Source organism: Falco rusticolus, chromosome 14 (assembly GCF_015220075.1).
Source record: "Falco rusticolus isolate bFalRus1 chromosome 14, bFalRus1.pri, whole genome shotgun sequence".
Classification (NCBI taxonomy): domain Eukaryota; kingdom Metazoa; phylum Chordata; class Aves; order Falconiformes; family Falconidae; genus Falco; species Falco rusticolus.
In genome coordinates, this window is record NC_051200.1 from 11,843,080 (window position 1) to 11,860,706 (window position 17,627).

Genomic DNA, 17,627 nt, shown 5'->3' on the forward strand with positions numbered 1-17,627 from the left:
TCCTTCTGAAAAATGGTGCCTGTTATGCAGGGCTAAGACTTACCAACTGGTCACCATATGACAGCTCTTACTGTAGCTATTTGTATCGATATCAAGGAAGCATGTACATGAGCCCATCATTTACTTCACTGGCACCTAAACTTCAGTCATCCACTGTCTGTGCAACTGGAAACCACATTTTTTCCTTGCAACATTTTTTCAGCTTCTCCTTTAAAAATTAGATTAAGACCTCAGGAGTAACTGTTTTCAAAGGAGAAAAGGCTCACCGTGGTCATTTGTGATGAAGGGAAGCAGAGGTCAGCAACGTACAGCATTCTTCTCTGTTCATCTAAAATGGACTCCCACACATTGCCGATTGCATTCTCATTAGCAGCCCACGTTTCTCTGAATGAAGGTAGCATACCAAACTTTTCAATGGGCACCGGTCCCGTTTCATGCTCATTACAGTAGCAGAGTAGACAAAGGAAAGTTTACTGCAACACTTCCCACTTGAAAGACACTAGTATGACATTAACTAATGTAACTAGTACTTGCTGTTGCGTATTTACTCATTTTGCATGCGCAGGCAGAGCAAAAGTTACTTCTAGGTCTTGAAAAGGAAAAGGGTTTCATGTACATGCTTTCAGAAGTTTTAAAAATAGAGGATGCCTTGAATAAAGAGAGTTCAATTAAAGGAAGTAATTTCAAAATATAATTGATAATTTTTAAGTAAATGTGGCCTCGCAACAGAATGCAGATGGCAAACTCACTCTCCAGCCGACCCCAGGGTGTGATCGAGAAACAAGCAGGAGGTGCCATACATTCTATTAATTATTTTCACTGCTACAGTTGTTTGCTATATAATACAGGTCAACAGGGGTTAGCCTGAAGCTTCTTCTAATATATTAGTAAATAAATTTGAACAGATTTTAATTTGCTAATGGAAAGGTCTGAGCCAGTTGCAAATAAGAGTGGAGCTACTTTGTCTTGCTCATTACTATGCAACATGGCTGCTCCCAGCCATTCATACAAAATGTTACATTTCCATAAAGCACAATGTAATTTGTCACAGGAGGGGGGAAAAAAAAAGGAAAACAACAACAAAAAACAAAAAACCAAAAAACCCCTCAACTCTGTAAAGTATATTAGATTAAAGATAAATGTGTATCATGGAGTAATCATTCTTATAGAGCCTGTAGGATAATTACATGTTGAACACCTGCCTCTGAAGGCTTGCCAAATAATCCAGCATGGTATTTTTGTAATACTTTATATGTTGTAGGGAGAGAAAAAAAAAGTATATGCTATTTCCAAAGGATATAAACAAGAGTGAACCTTTCTTCACATGCCTCCTAACGATTTCTCACCCTGTTTTGAAGCCTTACTACGTCCCCGTTCCAACTCATACAGCTTCCAGTGCTGTGTGTTCGCACAGTTGTAACGCAGCACCAGCTGCATAGACTGTTTGTTTCTTGCTCTTTTTCTCCTCATGTTAACAATCCCTAGGGTGTTTTTTCCCACCTTTGTAAACATTTGTAAATGTTCTCATTTTACAGATGCAGAGGCAGGGGCATACAGGTCTGTGTCTTACTCAAGATTTAGATTGGTTGTAGCAAAATAGGGAAGAGGGGTGAAATTTCCAAGCCTAGTAACATTGTCTTGGTTTTCCTGACTCCTCCTTTACATTCTTTAGAACAGGACTGCTGCAAGCAGAGAGGACCGCTCCTTTTCAGCAACAGCTGATTAAAAGGTATAGGCCAGTCTACTGCTGACAGGTGTTTTAGCCCAGCAACGCTACCTGGTTGCTTTATTTCACTGATTGTACACCATAGGTGTGACACCTGTCTTGAATCTCAAAATTTTTTAAATTAGATCATGAAGCTTCACTCATGTACATCACTGGTTTAGTTACTTTAACTTCTCTGCTGAATTTGAAAACTTAGGTTGGCCTCATTGTTCAATTCATTCTTTCTGTGTTAACAAGTTAAACTAAACCCTAGAAATGCTAGAGTAATTAGAAAAGCTGATGTCATTTATGTTTTCTTAAGACAGGCTTCTAAAGGGGAGAAGGACAATTCCTTGCTAGGGAGGGTTTATGCAGACAGGCATTTGAGGGTTCGAGCAGAGCAAAGAGAGTTCACAAATTGGCAGCTTAAAATATATGTCCTTAAGTTTTATTTGCCTTACCTGCACACAGAATGTTTCTTACCATCAACCATTTTCTCCATGTTTAAAATCTCGCTTGTTTTTTGTGGATGTGGTTTGTTGTGGGGGTAGGGCTTCTGTGGTTTGGTTTTGTTTTAATGGCCTCCTGGTTTTAAATATTCTACCTGTTTGTATTGCTGAGATGCATGAGGTGGCAGGAAGGGCTGTTAATGTTTAAACCTTTGTCATTTTCACCTCTTCTTCTCTCTTTTGTGATGAAAGAAGTGGCACTCGATTTTAAAATGGACACAAATTAAGAAGCATCTAAGGATTAGTCCCTTAATTACAATAATCCTTAAAGGATTATTCAGAGATTGGCCCTTACTAAAGTTTTAAACTTTGCCATGCATTTTAAATCAGGAGCAGACTGATCTGTGATCCAACAACAAAAGAGAGGGTTCAGGTCTGAGCGTTTACATAAATATATTTAGGTTAAGAAAATAGTCAATCTCAGACAACGCTACTGAAGCTTGTTCTGTTTGTTACTGGTAAACTGCTTTCCAGCTGCATCTCATGGCATTTTAGGATTTTCCAATAATACAGTTTCTAGCTGCCATGGGAAAAGCCTCAAATAAGCAAACAGAAATGGGAGATCCCTGGCTGCCAAGGTCAATGGCGTCAGTTTTCAGGCAAATTATTTTCTATCATCCCACAGCCTTGAGTATGAGAAGTTAAAGTCCTCGGAGGTTTTTTTGGTCATGTGGATTCCTACCATCCAGAAGTTTCAGTTGCTGATTTCAGCAAACCACAGATTAAAAGGAAAGGTCTCCCAGACTGTCCCTGCCTGGATGATGACAGCAAGAAACATTTATAGGGCTTCCACAAGCGATGTACTTTATACATTTTAATTAATCAAGATTCCAAAGGCTTCATTCACTATGTGTAGTTTCATATTCTGACCCGAAATTGTAAATAACTCTAATTTGACTGTTCCAGAGAGAGCAAGGGAGGGAGGGAAAGAAGGAAGGACAGAAGGTAGGTTATCTTCTACTTTTTTCACAAAGTTCTATGTAATTGTCAACATTTACCTTGACTCTTCCCAGAAGCAGACAGAACTACTGTCAAATATCTGAGCGGATCAGTCAAATGAAGAACGTTTCTATATAATTTCACCCATTTTGGCTCAAGGCATGAACAGTAAAATAATTAACAGCAGTATCTAACTCCTGTGCCTTTTTGTCCTAAACAACTTTATTCTCATTTATTGGGTTTTCTTCTGTCCAAATTGTGCTCTAGTTATTCATTTTTCTGGTTACTTTCTTTTTCTTTTGTTATTTTCTCATAGGAAGCCTTTTCCTACATTAAGAAATAAAATCATTATTTCAAGGTGTACCACAAAGTGGAACAGAGGGGCTCAAGGGGAACAGGGGAGCACCTCTCCTATGAGGAAAGGCTGAGACAGCTGGGGTTGTTCAGCCTGGAGAAGAGAATTCTCCAGGGAGACCTTATTGTGGCCTTTCAATACTTAAAGGGGGCCTATCAGAAAGATGGGGACAGACTTTTTAGCAGGGTCTGTTGCAATAGGACACAGGGTAATGGTTTTAAGCTAAAAGAGGATAGATTTAGACTAGATATAAGAAAGAAAGAAATTTCTTACAATGAGGGTGGTGAAGCACTGGAACAGATTCCCTAGAGAGGTGGTGGAAGCCCCATCCCTGGAAGCATTCAAGGTTGGGTTGGACAGGGCTCTGAGCCACCTTGTCTAGTTGAAGATGTCCCTGCTCGTTGCAGGGAGCTTACACTAGATGTCCTTTAAATGTCCCTTCCAACACAAACTATTCTATGATTCTATGAAAACAACTCAGTCTGCATTATCCTTCACAAAATGCGCTATTCCCAACCAAAATGAGGGAGCAGAGAATAATAGTAAATATCCTCAAGTATTGAAACTAATTTTCCTATTCAGATTAATGTTCTGCTAGGAATCTCTTCATATGCTGCCCTGCGTTATGCCAGAGAATTTTTCTGCGTTCATTTCCACCCAGGAATGTCTTTGCTTCCAAAAGAAATTATACTGTCCCTTTGTAGTTGCTGAATACAGCTACATTTATTATAAAGCAGCTTAACCTGAGGGCTGTGTATCTGCAATTTTAATAACTTCATTGTACAGGAGCAGTTTATATTTTAGAGGACTTTCGATTTCCATTTCTCTGCATATTTCTGGGTAAACCAGTGCAAAGAAAGACAGCCACCTTAAAGTTTCTAAAGTGTCATTGTTATATCTCAATTCAATAAAAGCATCATATGTAAATTAAACACCAACAAGTATTGAGGGGAGCAAAATTAGTTTCAAGACTATGTTAAAAATTAAGCTTATAAATTATTGTGTTCAGAAATTATCCTGAGAGCCATATCTCTAATGGAAATAAATCATTGTACGTTCTAAACTTTTTAATCACTAAGCTTGTTAAATTCTGAACGCTATGCCTACACACTTGTTCTGTTGCAATCATGATCAGCTTTCTGCTGCTTTGATTATCACCTTTGAAAGCTCACATGAAGAGGTTAGATGCCAAGTATAGCAATAAAAATTAAAAACAAATCCTACACTGACATGATTCCATAAAAATACTTGTTAGAAATACAGTGCTAAAACACTAAGGCAATTTTTGTGAAGGTACTAGAAGTTACTTAAGTTTTTGTCTTGTATACAGGCTAGTAAAGAATTTTATGTAGGGAAATAAAGGAACTACCTTTACTAATATTACTCAAATCTTAAGAAAGCAAGCAGTTGCTTTGGTAATAAGCTTAAAGAAAGGTCTTTTGAAAATTAGTTACACACATCAGCTACTTATTTGGAATAAGATTTCAGTCATTGGTACTTGAGACTAAGAAAGAATAATCTGCACATCCACAAGGAAATATGCATTCTAGGGAGCATTTCCCTTACATGCTACCAGAATTTAGAGGGAGTATGTGGGAAAGGCAAAAAGCTCTTAAAAGCAAAACTTATTATAAATGCCCTTAAAAGCTAAACAATAAAATTCTTAAGGCTTTTAATGCATTCTTGTACATATGTAAAAAATTAGTTGCATATATGTTTCCCTCATATAATTAAAGAAAAATGTAATCTTAAGGCAACCTTACATTGCTTTCAAAATCAGACCATGGTCATATCTCTTACTACAGAAATGCTTTGCTTTCTAATGTCAACACACAAATATTCAAATCAAGTTAAAATATATTTATTATTATTTTTAAAAAAAAAAAAATTATTACTTGAAATTCTTTTTTTTTTTCATTTTCTTATATCTATACCTAAAATGTTATTACTTCATTTTATTGAAAAAAATGTTGTTGGGTGAATTTTTAAAACAATTAAAATTGCTCAGCTTTTTTTTTAATCAAGCCTTTTTGTTTAAGAGGTCTTGCACTAAAAACATATTTATGGGCATGGTTTTGAGAACTTTCTAACACCATCCAGTTTTCCTCTCCTTGTTAGAAGTAATTGTTGGTTTTGTCTGTCCATCCAGTTTCTGCATTAACACTAGAATAGAAAAGAGAAGTAAATAAAAACACCTTTAAATGGTTAGAAAGGGAATGGTGTGAATCTAAGCTTTGAGGGTTCTTCTGAGGGTTCTGGTGTTCTTTGGGAAGCCTGATTCCATTACTCATCCCAGCTGCTCACCTAGTCGGACACTCACAGGCTCCTCAGCTGCAGAGTCACACTGGTTTGCGTAAAGGTATTCAGGAGCACAGTAGTCAGCAGTGCTTTGCTTGAATAGTATGAAGGGGTAGCAGAGATTTCAGGACTGACTCAACCCCCTGCATCTGTTTGGAAGTAGAGGTAACATTAGTAACTGCAGCTGTTTCTGCACAGCATGCTCTCCTTCCGTGTTAAGTGCAGACTTTGGTTTAAGGCTTATCTGCAAGTAGTTGTTCCATATGAGCTGCTGTATATCAACTGTGTCTGTGCACGTGTGGCAATAATTATTCTGAACAAGTAGTTCCACTAGCAGTGAAATGTCTGCGTGGGTTTCCAGTGTGAAATGATGCAGAAAATCTTTGATGTCTACAAAAGATGAAAGTGATGGTGGGAAATGATGACTGGTCTTTCAGTGGGGAAGAAAGTGTGGTCTTTTTTTTACTGACTGTTTTTGTCAATGAAAGTTATTAATGCAGAATATCTGAGAATTCTGCCACTATATAAGATTTGTCTGTACTCGAAAAGTAGGAAGTGGCTGACTGATGGCTTTTTCTCTAGCCTTTTCCCTCTCATACACACCTCCACAGACAGCACGCTTGACTTTAAGATTTATTGCTTGAGGAAAGCAGGCTAAAACCAAGATAGCAGGAAGTGGATGGGATCAAGGATTTCCATTTTCCCAACAACAAAAGAAGTTTGTTATCAGACAAACATTTTGAGACATCAGAGAAAAATACTGAATTTTGCAGCTCTGTTAATTGCGTATGGGGTTTTTTTTGCTATAGCACTGGTTTGCGACATGAGGACAAACTTTATTTCCTGTTTGCTATACAACTCCTGACAAACCACATCATCCCCTCATGCCAGTGCCCATACTTTGCCTGTCTTCCATAGCTTCTTCACAACAGAATCTTTGTCCTACTGTTTGATTGTGCAGCATCCATCACAATAGGATTTTGATTTTGGTAGGAAAATCTTTTTAAAATCTGTTGTAATACTAGTAATAATAAGAACTAATATGGAATGCATCACTCCTTGGGACTAGAATAAGAGGTTGCTACAAATTTGCTACATTCAGGTATGCTCATCCTTTGTAAATTGACAGAATACAAATAACGTTTTTCCTGCACTCCCTGACCTATTTTCTAATCTGCTTCTGCTTTCAGAAAAAACATAATAACTGTCTTATTCTTACTCACCTTTCTGACCTTGCTTCATCTGTGCTATTCCTTTTGTCCTCAACAAATCAGCTTTAGTATTGAGAATGACTCCTTAAAGAGGGGACATGTCCTGCATGTGTTGCTTTTTCATTCCAGACTGTCCGGGGGGTGGGGGGGTGTCTTCATCACCTTGTCTACTATAACAATTAATTACTTTTTTTTTCCCCTCTTGTCAACTGACAGCAGAAATATCAATGTCAGTATTCATAGGATTGATACCCTTTAATGCCTTTCTTAATTTTCACTATAGCTGTTAATTGTCACCAGACTACTCATCTTTTTGTAAGAAGCCCATTTATTATGGCCAACACTTCATTATGTCCTGGCACTGTCCTAAACATTGTGTGTCAGTTTCCTCTAAAATTTAACCCATGATCCAGGAATGTTCATAAAATACCTAGGGCATTAGAGGGTGAAAATACCCTGAGATGATTCCTAAGATGAGCACCACTGGTAAGAGTTGTATTGCCTGAGCAACGGGAGGATGCACCTTTTTGCGTCAGTATTCCTATCTGGAGTTTTAACTTCTGGTGAAACACTGATGTTTTCCTGACTTTGTCCCACAGGTTTTCTTAATTTTTCTTTAACTTAAATATTTTGAAGTTTACTTTTTTGATTCCAGAAGGCCACTAAGATTGTAACAATTAACTCCTTGCTTGGGTGCCAGAACAGAAGGGTGTGAGCAGGCCAAAAAAGATTCTAGCTGAATTTTCATATGAAAGTCAGAGTTTTGAAGTACTCCAAACATGCTGGCTGCTGATCACTTTCCATGGGGCTCTGTTTAGTGAAAATAAGCAAAAGCCTGGAATGATGCCCCACTGCCATCACTGAATGATGCAACTCAATGCAAAAGATGGCAGAGAACCAGTGTTAATACTTATTGTGGTGATCGGGGCGGGGGGGGGAGCATATTTTAAAGCAATTTTAATGTGGATGTCACAGTTTTTAAGGAAATTCTAACTGGCACTGATCTCTTGAAATCTTTAGCCTTATTGCTCTGAAAAGCACATACGTGTTTTTCCCTGGTCAAGTGCAAGCATTTGAATGTTACCTCCAAACTGGTGGACTACAAATGTGTTTCAAACCACAAAATGGTATGTTAGCCAATAATCCTGTCCAAAGTCCTACATGTGGCAACCTGATTTGAGCTATATCAGCTAAGAGAGCAAGTGGACCTAGTGCGTGATTGTATCTATACATTCAAATAGTGACAGGTGTCACTTGTTGCAGGTTAAAAACACTGGAGGGTAATCAAGAGGAGATTCCCCAGTTTTCATAGGAAAGTAAAGGAAAAAATTGAAGAAATATCACCTAAGTGACTTAATAGCTGCCTTATCAGATGTGATGCCATATATTACACTCGGGTGAGGCACGTTACTGCAGGTGAAACGAAATTATTTTTGTGAGCAAAAATTTAAGGGTTTTGGTGCCGGCTTGCCTCATTCTGTTCAGTCTTTATCAGCCCTGCCACTGCTCCTGTTATCTTCAAGTGGAAAGTTAATGGGATGTAATCCATGAAACCTTTGCATGTCAATTCAGAAAGTAAGGCCATCACAAAGTTCATGCTAAGTAGACTGTTCCAGTCAGCAGCAAAGTCGCGTAAAGCACCAACTATTCATTCAAAATAAACACTTAAGACAGGGGGCAAAAGTGCTACAGAAAAGCATGTTTTTCTACAAGCAACTATAACCACGTTTTTCATTTCATCTTTCACCCAAACCTTTATCATCAGTGCAAGTACTATTCAACCGTTACAGGAGATCGGCTCTTTCCTGATGTTTTTTCAGCCTCTTTGCTGATGTCAAGAACACTAAGCTGCTATATGTCTATCGCACCTTGAAGGAGGTGAAAGACAAAGACTTGAAGTCAGCCTCTTCTGAAAAAAATAAAACATACGCATTTAAAGCATCTCTTATTTTAAAATGGACTATGCTATATTAGTCACTGTAAATGCCTCAACTTAGCTTTCCATTTACTTACAGTGGAATTTTTATTTGACTTTCCTGTGCTAAATCAAGTAAAAAGAACTGACAAAAGTCTAGGTGTCTCAGGGAGTTTTGGTTTCTAGATTTGTAGTGATTGTAATCAGTAGGGAATAAAAACTGCATCCAAGTAGGATAACAAGAAAGTCTCTGAAATGTCATTACGTGCATCTGATCATCCAATAAATTATGTACTGTGTGTCGTTCTGGGAAAGCCAGTATCCCTACACTGTGACTAAGCTGTAGTCCACCCTCTGCCCCCAAACAACCTATAAAGTAGGCAGAAGTCAGCTTGGTCATTTGAAGTGTTTTATTCAAAAACAGCCCCTTCCCGTTGCTCCATTTTTCTAATAGAGACTGATACCCTTTCCCCACAGTATCATGGCAGAGGGAAACAGGGGTTGTGCAAGCACTCTTATACTCTATTTACAGCAGACTTAGACAGCGTGAATTGTTTTGCTGAATTAATCACCTTTCTTTGGTTTTGCCTGGAGTCATTCATGTTTTCTTAAAATAGTTTGACAGACGTGAAGGAAGGCTCATCTCAAAGGCAGAAGTCAAAAAGAATGAGAGTCAACTGCTTAGAAAAGGAGTCATCAGAGCAGTTGGATGGACATCATCTCTAAAAAATATTTTTCCCATTACTCTCTTAAGAAAGAGTTGGGTGAAATTCAGTGCAATCCTTACTTTATATATGTGCAAGCCTTTCCTGTACGTATTACCTCAGCTCTGGCCCTAGGTCAGCAGTGCTTGAAAAATCCTCACTTGTTAGAGGCTGTGCTCTGTGCCCTGGATGAAAAAAGCTGGTGTTCCCAGTTCAGTTATTAATGGACAGGTGTTCACAGCACAAAACCCTCCATCACAATTGGCCCTAATTAGCACCTTTATCAGCAGCCTCCCCAGAGAGACCAGAGAATGAACAGGCTTGGAAACCGAGCCACCAGCCCAGCTCATCGCTAGAGGTGAGCCCTGCAGGTCAAGGTTGAGGGGCAGTGTGAAGAAGCTTTGCTGCTACTGCCTGGGCTCTAGCTGCTCCGTGAATAGAGGACTTCAGTCTCAGGACTGTCAATCTGGCACCTTTCAAAAGCACTAAATTCACTTAATTAACAGACAGGAAAAAAATAGCCTTCCCTAGCAACTCTTGCATCAAATGGCACTTATGTTACCTTATTTTCTGAGCACCTAACCCTATTAGCATTGCATTGTGTGTTTCTGTTGGAGTGCCTTTATGTACACACCAATCTTAACATACACACGAATGTATACAGGGAGATTTAGCAGCATTTCAAATTAAACTGACATTATCAAGCAGAATTTATGGCTTTTTTTTATTATTTTCCATTATCTGTTATCCCCTCTTAATTCTGCAGAAAAGTATTTTTTCCTATATTAACGTGGTTTTTTTTTTCCCTGCAATTAAATCACTTTCTCCTTTGGATTTCATGCTTTACCTGATCATTTTGCCCTTTTTCTTCTTTTCTTCTTTTTTGCACAAGGCTGTGTTCTCATGGTAGGTCAGTCTATTGTCTATTAACTCTACAACACAGCAAGAACACACATGCCTAGTTTTCTTTCCAGAGAGATGCAGTATATACTATTTTGTGTAATAACATAATACAGAGATATGAATTATCTATTTTTGCCTGGTCTTGAGTGTGATTTTTCATAGTTGTGCAATCCTTATGCCTAGCTTTATGGCATGAAGGAGTTTGCACTTCACAAATGTGTTTTAGAAATATTCTGTAGGCAAGTAGAATATTCCTGGTACAAATCTCTGATTCTCAGAAATCTCTTAATATAGTCTTTTAATAGTGTTCTAAGTTCCTCTACTTACTGCAGTAGATAATGTTTCCCAATGATAGTGTGTTTACTCGTCAGGTAGAATCAGATGATTATGTTCTAAGTTAGCTATCAGTTCATAACCAAGCTATACTTAGCAACTTTGATCTTTCATCTTCAAACATCCTTTCACATCTTCATTTTTGTTTCACTTTTTATAGCTTACTCTGGATGATCAAGACCATGCTGGTAAAGAAGCACCCAGCAAGCAGCCAGTAAGGTGTTCCTCAGCTGTCTGTAGCCTCCACTGAGTTGCTTTTTTCATTCTGTGTCTCTTTCTCTAGGTGAAAATCTGGACATGTTCTCAGCCCTGAAAGGTTTAAGTGAAAACTATTCTGCATATATATATAAAACAATCTTGTGAGGCTCTGTGCTTCTAGACAGTAGACATTCTATGAGGTAAGATTTACTGTGCATGTATGTACCTGCATTTTTTCCTTCTCTAGTGTTTCTTTCTCTAGGTTATTTCCTCTTGGAAATTCTGTGGATCAGGAACTCTACTGCTATTTGTTTGTACAGTCTGCCGTAAAAGACTCCAGGCTCAGTCAGATTCCGGTATTGTCTTAATTCAGAAACAATAGAGAAATAAGGAAGAGCAATACAATCAGGAGGGAGATGATGAAACGTGTAAAATGGTTAACAGAGTGGAAGTTTTCTAGTCTTGAGATTGGATTTCAGCTTATGTTTCCTGTACTTTGTGTTTCTGATATGATGTATCATGCTCTAATCCATCACCCACAAAGCAACTGGCACCTGGCTAAAATCAATGGATTAACACTACAAACTTCCACCTACCTGATGTGCTAGTACATAATTTTTCATATGTCTGCAAACAAATGTGCTGATTACCTTTAGTAATAAGGCTGTAACTGTTGTTCAGAGTGGATATGCCAGGTGACAGTGATCTTTTGTGCTCACTGTTGTGCTTGCATTGCAGCCACCAGCCCAACACACCTTTCTGACCAAACTCTGCTCTGGCTCGGGAGCAGCTTGCTTTGCCTGAGGATGAATAATGCAAAGTGGCTGTGCTGGAGGTTGGATGTTGGTGCTCCCCAGGGCCATTTCCCAACACACTGTTTTTACCTCTACCTCATAGTACCTAAAACAGGTCAAATAGCTTGAGATAAAATCACAACCAGTTTAAGGTACATTGATTTTACTGTGTGATATACCTAGGTATGCCAGCATTGACCCTCAGTGAGTCAGCTCTGGGACTGACTGGGCCTAATTAATTCCTGATCTTATTCTCTTTAATGAGCTATCTTCCTTTTTTTTTTTTTTCTTCCCCTCCCAGAAAATCTGGTTTACATTAATTAATCTGGTGTAAAATTTCAATTTCTTATTAAGAAATTAAGAATGACATCAAACTATAGGGATATACTGTTGCTGTTGTAACCCACTTCCTTTCCTGGGATTTTAACACCAGAAAGGCTACAATACTAAGAACAAAATTATTTGAATTATGTTGTAAATTACTTGTTAGTGAATTTTAGATAGTGGGTCATTTCTGAGTTGATTCCAAGGCCTCTCAGTTTTAGCTGGCATTTTGTCAGTGTTGTTTACTAAACGGCCATCGAGAGTTCCTTCTGAAATTTGGCTTGGCTAACCCGCTTATGTTCTAGTTTTGTAGCCAATTATGTCAGCAATGTGTCTTTTGTCGCAAGGATGGCGACAGCAACATTTGCATTTGCAAGAGGATGATCAATGATCTCTGAGTAGCATGCAACAGGTTTCCAGAAGTCCCCACCACTAGCACATTTTCAGGGGAGGCAGCCAGTCTACCTCGGCTTCCCCATCAGTAGGAAGAAGTATGCATGCCCTGCAGCACCAAGAGATTTCCTGCTGACTCCCAGGCCTTTTTTCTTCCAGGCACAGGAGGATTCCTGGGTTAAGGTTACTGGCAGGACCTCAGCAGAAAAGTAAAGCTCTCTCTCCTAAAATCAGTCTTTTTGCAACAAGCCCTTTACCTTCAGTTGCTGAGAGAATTTTCCTCTCATCCCTCATGGTTTGTATTATTTACTGTCTAAGTTGTGTTCCTAGAATCACAGAATCATTTAGGCTGGAAAAGACCATTGAGCTCACCATGTCCAGCTGTTAACCCAGCACTGCCATGTCCATCACTAAGCCATGTCCCTCAGTGCCACATCTACACATTTTTTAAACACCTCCAGGGGTGGTGATTCCACCACCTCCCTGGGCAGCCTGTTCCAATGCTTCACCAGCCTTTCAGTGAAGAAATTTTTCCTAATATCCAATCTAAACCTCCCCTGCCTTCTTCTTCTTGTCCTGTCACTTTTTACCTGGAAGAAGAGACTGACCCGCACCAGCCTACAGCCCCTGTCAGGGAGCTGCAGAGAGCAATAAGCAATAATTCTGACCTGTCCAGTGGTCCAAATCCCCACTGTGCAAATTATTCCCCATGCCCCCATTATTCCTTCTGGTTACTTACCTGCTGCAATTCATTGCTTTCTCCTCTCTTCCGTTCATCCTAGTGAATGATAGCACTATGAGTTAAGGAAATAAAATATATCACTCAATTGAAATTATCACTACATTAACTTTAAAACATAGTGAGTCTAAAATACAGCAAAACTTGCTGAAGACTGGTTGCAATGTCACCAAAAGTCTCAAAATATGTAGTTAGGCAAAGAGTACAAAAAGCACTTTCATGAGATGTGTGGAGGTAAGTTAATTAACAAAACAAAGTAAACACAGCGGTGAAACTTTATGTCCAATATCTGAACTAAAAGTGTGTTGATAGGAAAATTGGGAAATTATCTGATAGATGTTTCAAAACACATCACCTATTACCTAAGTATCAGTAAAAAAAAAAGTCATATGTGTACTGCAACTACATTAGAGATATTATGTATCTTTTGTTTTAGACTATTTGCTAAGTTGTGTTTCTATGAGACTAATTGGAGCAACCTGGACTCAATACCATCAATCATTTTAAGCACTTTAATTTTGGTTAATATTTTTCTTTGCTCATTTTTAACTTCATTTTGTGCTTGATGTAATTCTGGGATTCTAAAAGGTAAATAATGTCATAATTAAATAATAATGCACAGATAACTTTTGAAATTCAAGAATTAATTTCTACACATGAAATTCATATGACTGACATGATTTTAGCAAATTGATCTCTTGTATGAAACTGGGTATTGGGAGAAAACACTCTTCTAGCAATAAGTACAGGTCTGAACATTGCAGACCTTGAGAGGTAATCCTAGCTGCACCATGTTCTTGGTAAAATTTAAGCCCAATATAAATAGTTAACCCCACTGTACAAGGCAGGACTTAGTTTTATATCTAAATGACTTGTACCAAAAACTGATTTCCATGTGTATTAACTTCCCTTACTGTCAACGACAGGCTTCCTTATGAGTCTGTTGGTCCATTCATTTCACCACCGCAACTTTCAGTAAATAGGGAACGAATTTGATAGCACAGGATATATGCATGTTAAATCACATCTGTATACTGCAATTTACAAAAGGGTGTTCTGATTTATCTCTGGTAGAAGGATTAGCAGAATTCAACAGACTCCTGCATGTTGCTTTCAAATGCAATTTTCTTTTTCTTTATAGCAATGCAGTAACTGAATTTTAACGACTCTGGAAGTTATTAGAACTTTTCTTTAAAGCACGGAAGTCTAAAAGTGACAAATAAAATATTTTGGAAAGGTTCTGATCAGCTGAAATTGCATGCAACTTTAGTACTGTAGAAACCCAAGAAATGAGATTTTTATGCCTGCTGTGGGCTTGTCTTGGGCTGAAATTGGATGCATTCTGTGATCAAATGAGCCCTGAAAGAAGAAATACATACACAGTTCTGATAAAACAGCTTATTTTTCAGTCAGATTTATGAATCTGAATCCACAACTGAAAACAAGGCCAAGCTGTGGGAATGAAGACAAATAGTTAACACAAAGTCAGAAACAGGTTTCTGAAAATAAGAGATTGTTAAAGTTATGGTGAACATGTGCAAATTGCAAAATATCAGCAAGTCTTCTCTGCTGCAAACTGATCTAAAGCAGCTTTCCTGTTTCCCCAGCAACCTTAAGCAATGCTTGCTTGTTTCTTTGGAAGTAAATTAAATGTGACTTTCAAGTAGTTCATTATTTCAGTAGCCACAATACCTTTTGGAAGCAAGGACATTCAATAAATCATATTAGGATTTGCTGCACTTCTGAAGGGAGGCAGATAAAGGATTTTTGCAGAAATAGTTTTCAAATCTAGTACATTTTTTAGAAATTACAAAAATTATGTTTCTATTGATACAGGAAAAAAAGAATAAAATATATTTCCTATGCGTAAAGAAAGCTAAATATTGTTTGGTGCTGCACTGAAAACCAGCAGGTCCTGCTTCACGTGCATATAGCCAGTGCAGACATGTACAGCCCCAGATACAGCTCCACTTGAATTCTGTAGTGGAAACCTCTGCAAAAATGCGTTAACAGAGTGCCCGTGCTCAGCCCAGGTGGCGCAGTGTCTGGTAGCTGGTATACTGAGAAATCCACAGCCTCTTCCATGACCCAGCCTGTATATGTATCTCTGAACTGCAGCACCATACTCTTCCGAATATCTATGTGATGCACAAACACGGATATAAGATTTCTGTACTCATTTGTGGTTTGGTTCTGACGGCAATGCTAAAAGAAAGATGAGTATGAAATATGAGGTATACTGATGGAGCTACTGCTACACAGTGCTTCTACAACAGGCAGACATTCTCTCAGTCACTTTCAAAGGCAAAGGCAGAAGACTTTCAATTTGATGACTACATATTTCTTAATCTGGACTTCAGGTTTACACAGTGTGAATAGATGTTTTGCCTGTCCACTTGAATTTGCTCTTTAATTTCCACCAAACTGTAACTGCTGGAAAGCCAAACCAGTGCATTTTGTTCAACAGAACTTCAGGTCATCACTTCAGATTTAGCTCTAGATTGGAGGAAAGCCCTGAAGGCTTAAATTCGGTTTTGTTTGGTTTCACTGGGTCACATTTGCATTGATTTTCAGGAAGCTGACAGAATCATTGTAGTAGAATAAACCATCAAGCAACCAAAGCACTCAGGTTTGCTGCTTTAGTGGAATAGAAGGCTGTTCAAAACTAAACCATTCTGGGGGAGTTTTATCTATTTTTTTTTCCAAAAAAAAAATATGGGTTTGGTGAAGAGAGTTTATGGTAAATATTTTTTTAATGGAAGACAAAAATGTCTCATAGAAACGAGATATTTTAACCCACAGAAGTCTGTGTAATAGGAGACCTATTTTCCACTGAAAAGCAGTTTCAAGGAAGTGAGCTTATTGTCAAACCAGTGTGGATCATGACTGGTCTTAGCTGAGCTGATCATGCTATACATGTTATTTCAGTTAGGTCAGTCCATACAGTATTGCTGTTCAAAAGGACTTTGAATAGAAAGGACCGCATCAGAGAATGGAGCATCCATTAAACACAGCACAGAATACTAGATCTCCCATCACCATAATTCATAACTTTTCAAAAAAGCTTACTCGGCTGGAGTCTTGCTCTGTGTGATTAGCAGAACTGTTTTAGTAAGAATCATTATCATAAATTTATTTTCCAAAATTAGAAAATATCAGTCTGTTAAAACAGAAACTGACAGCACCTTATATGAATTTTCTGTTTCAATGGACTTATGTAAGAAATTTCACAGTTATCAACATGCCATTTCTTATCATAAATATCTTAATTTTCCTTCTTAAAGAAATACATTTTTAAAAAGATTGAGAAATATTAACATAAAAAATTAAATAACACATCCTAAAATAATTAAAGATTTGATTGCATATTTTTCAGATTATAGATGTGGAAAGATTTACAAGTGTTAAAATTTCCATCTCATTTGGGAAAAAATGTTGGAACATCAAACTGCAATAGGAAAGTAAAACTGTTTGCCCTGAAGATTGATCCCGTAGCTGATAAGTCAGCTGATAAGTTAGCAACTGCTGGGCCAGGTGTTTCCTATTAGTTCAGTACAACAAATGACCCTGCACAAGACTAATTTCTTGAGATTCAGTGTTACGATACCTGCTGCCTACCAAGTGTATCTGCACTTCACGTTTCGTAATAATGAGTTTTGCCATTCCCCTCTTGAAAACCACTGAACTATGCTTAGTGTCTGTTACCACCATTTATGTGTTAGTAGATGGGCTGAGAAAATGCTGCTGTGTCATCAGCTGATGCCCTATAAATGCATCCAGTTCAGGGGTGTGTGGTGCACCTTGTAACTGTGATGGTACCAAGCACTGAAACTGAGTCCCAAAACCAAAGTCCCAGAAAAAGAAAATGCAACTGCTTCTCGCCTTCAGCTCCCCTAGCTGAAGGGCAGCCTTGCAGGTGTTCAGGCGATGCTGGCTTCTCCCAGAGCAAACCCCTGCAGCCCCTGCTATAGGGCTGGTCAGTAACAAACCTCTGCGCTTTGTCTTGGTTGCACGCATTTGGAGCGAAGAGATCAGGTGAAGGCGAATCTCGTTCTGGCATGTGGTAGCTAAAATAGTCCTGTTGCCAAATGCAATTTAACTAGTAAAACTCAGCCGTGGGAAGCCCAAGGGAGGAAGGCCCTCTCTCCAAATTACACTGTCATTAAATGGCAGTGGACCTGCCCTCCTCCCTCCCTCACCCTTGCCCAGAAACCCCAAGTCTAGCAGTGTCCCTGAGTATGAATTTTTTTTCATAGTGTTCTTATAAGTGATTGCTTGTGGCATCTTATAGTCTTATCTCAGCGTGT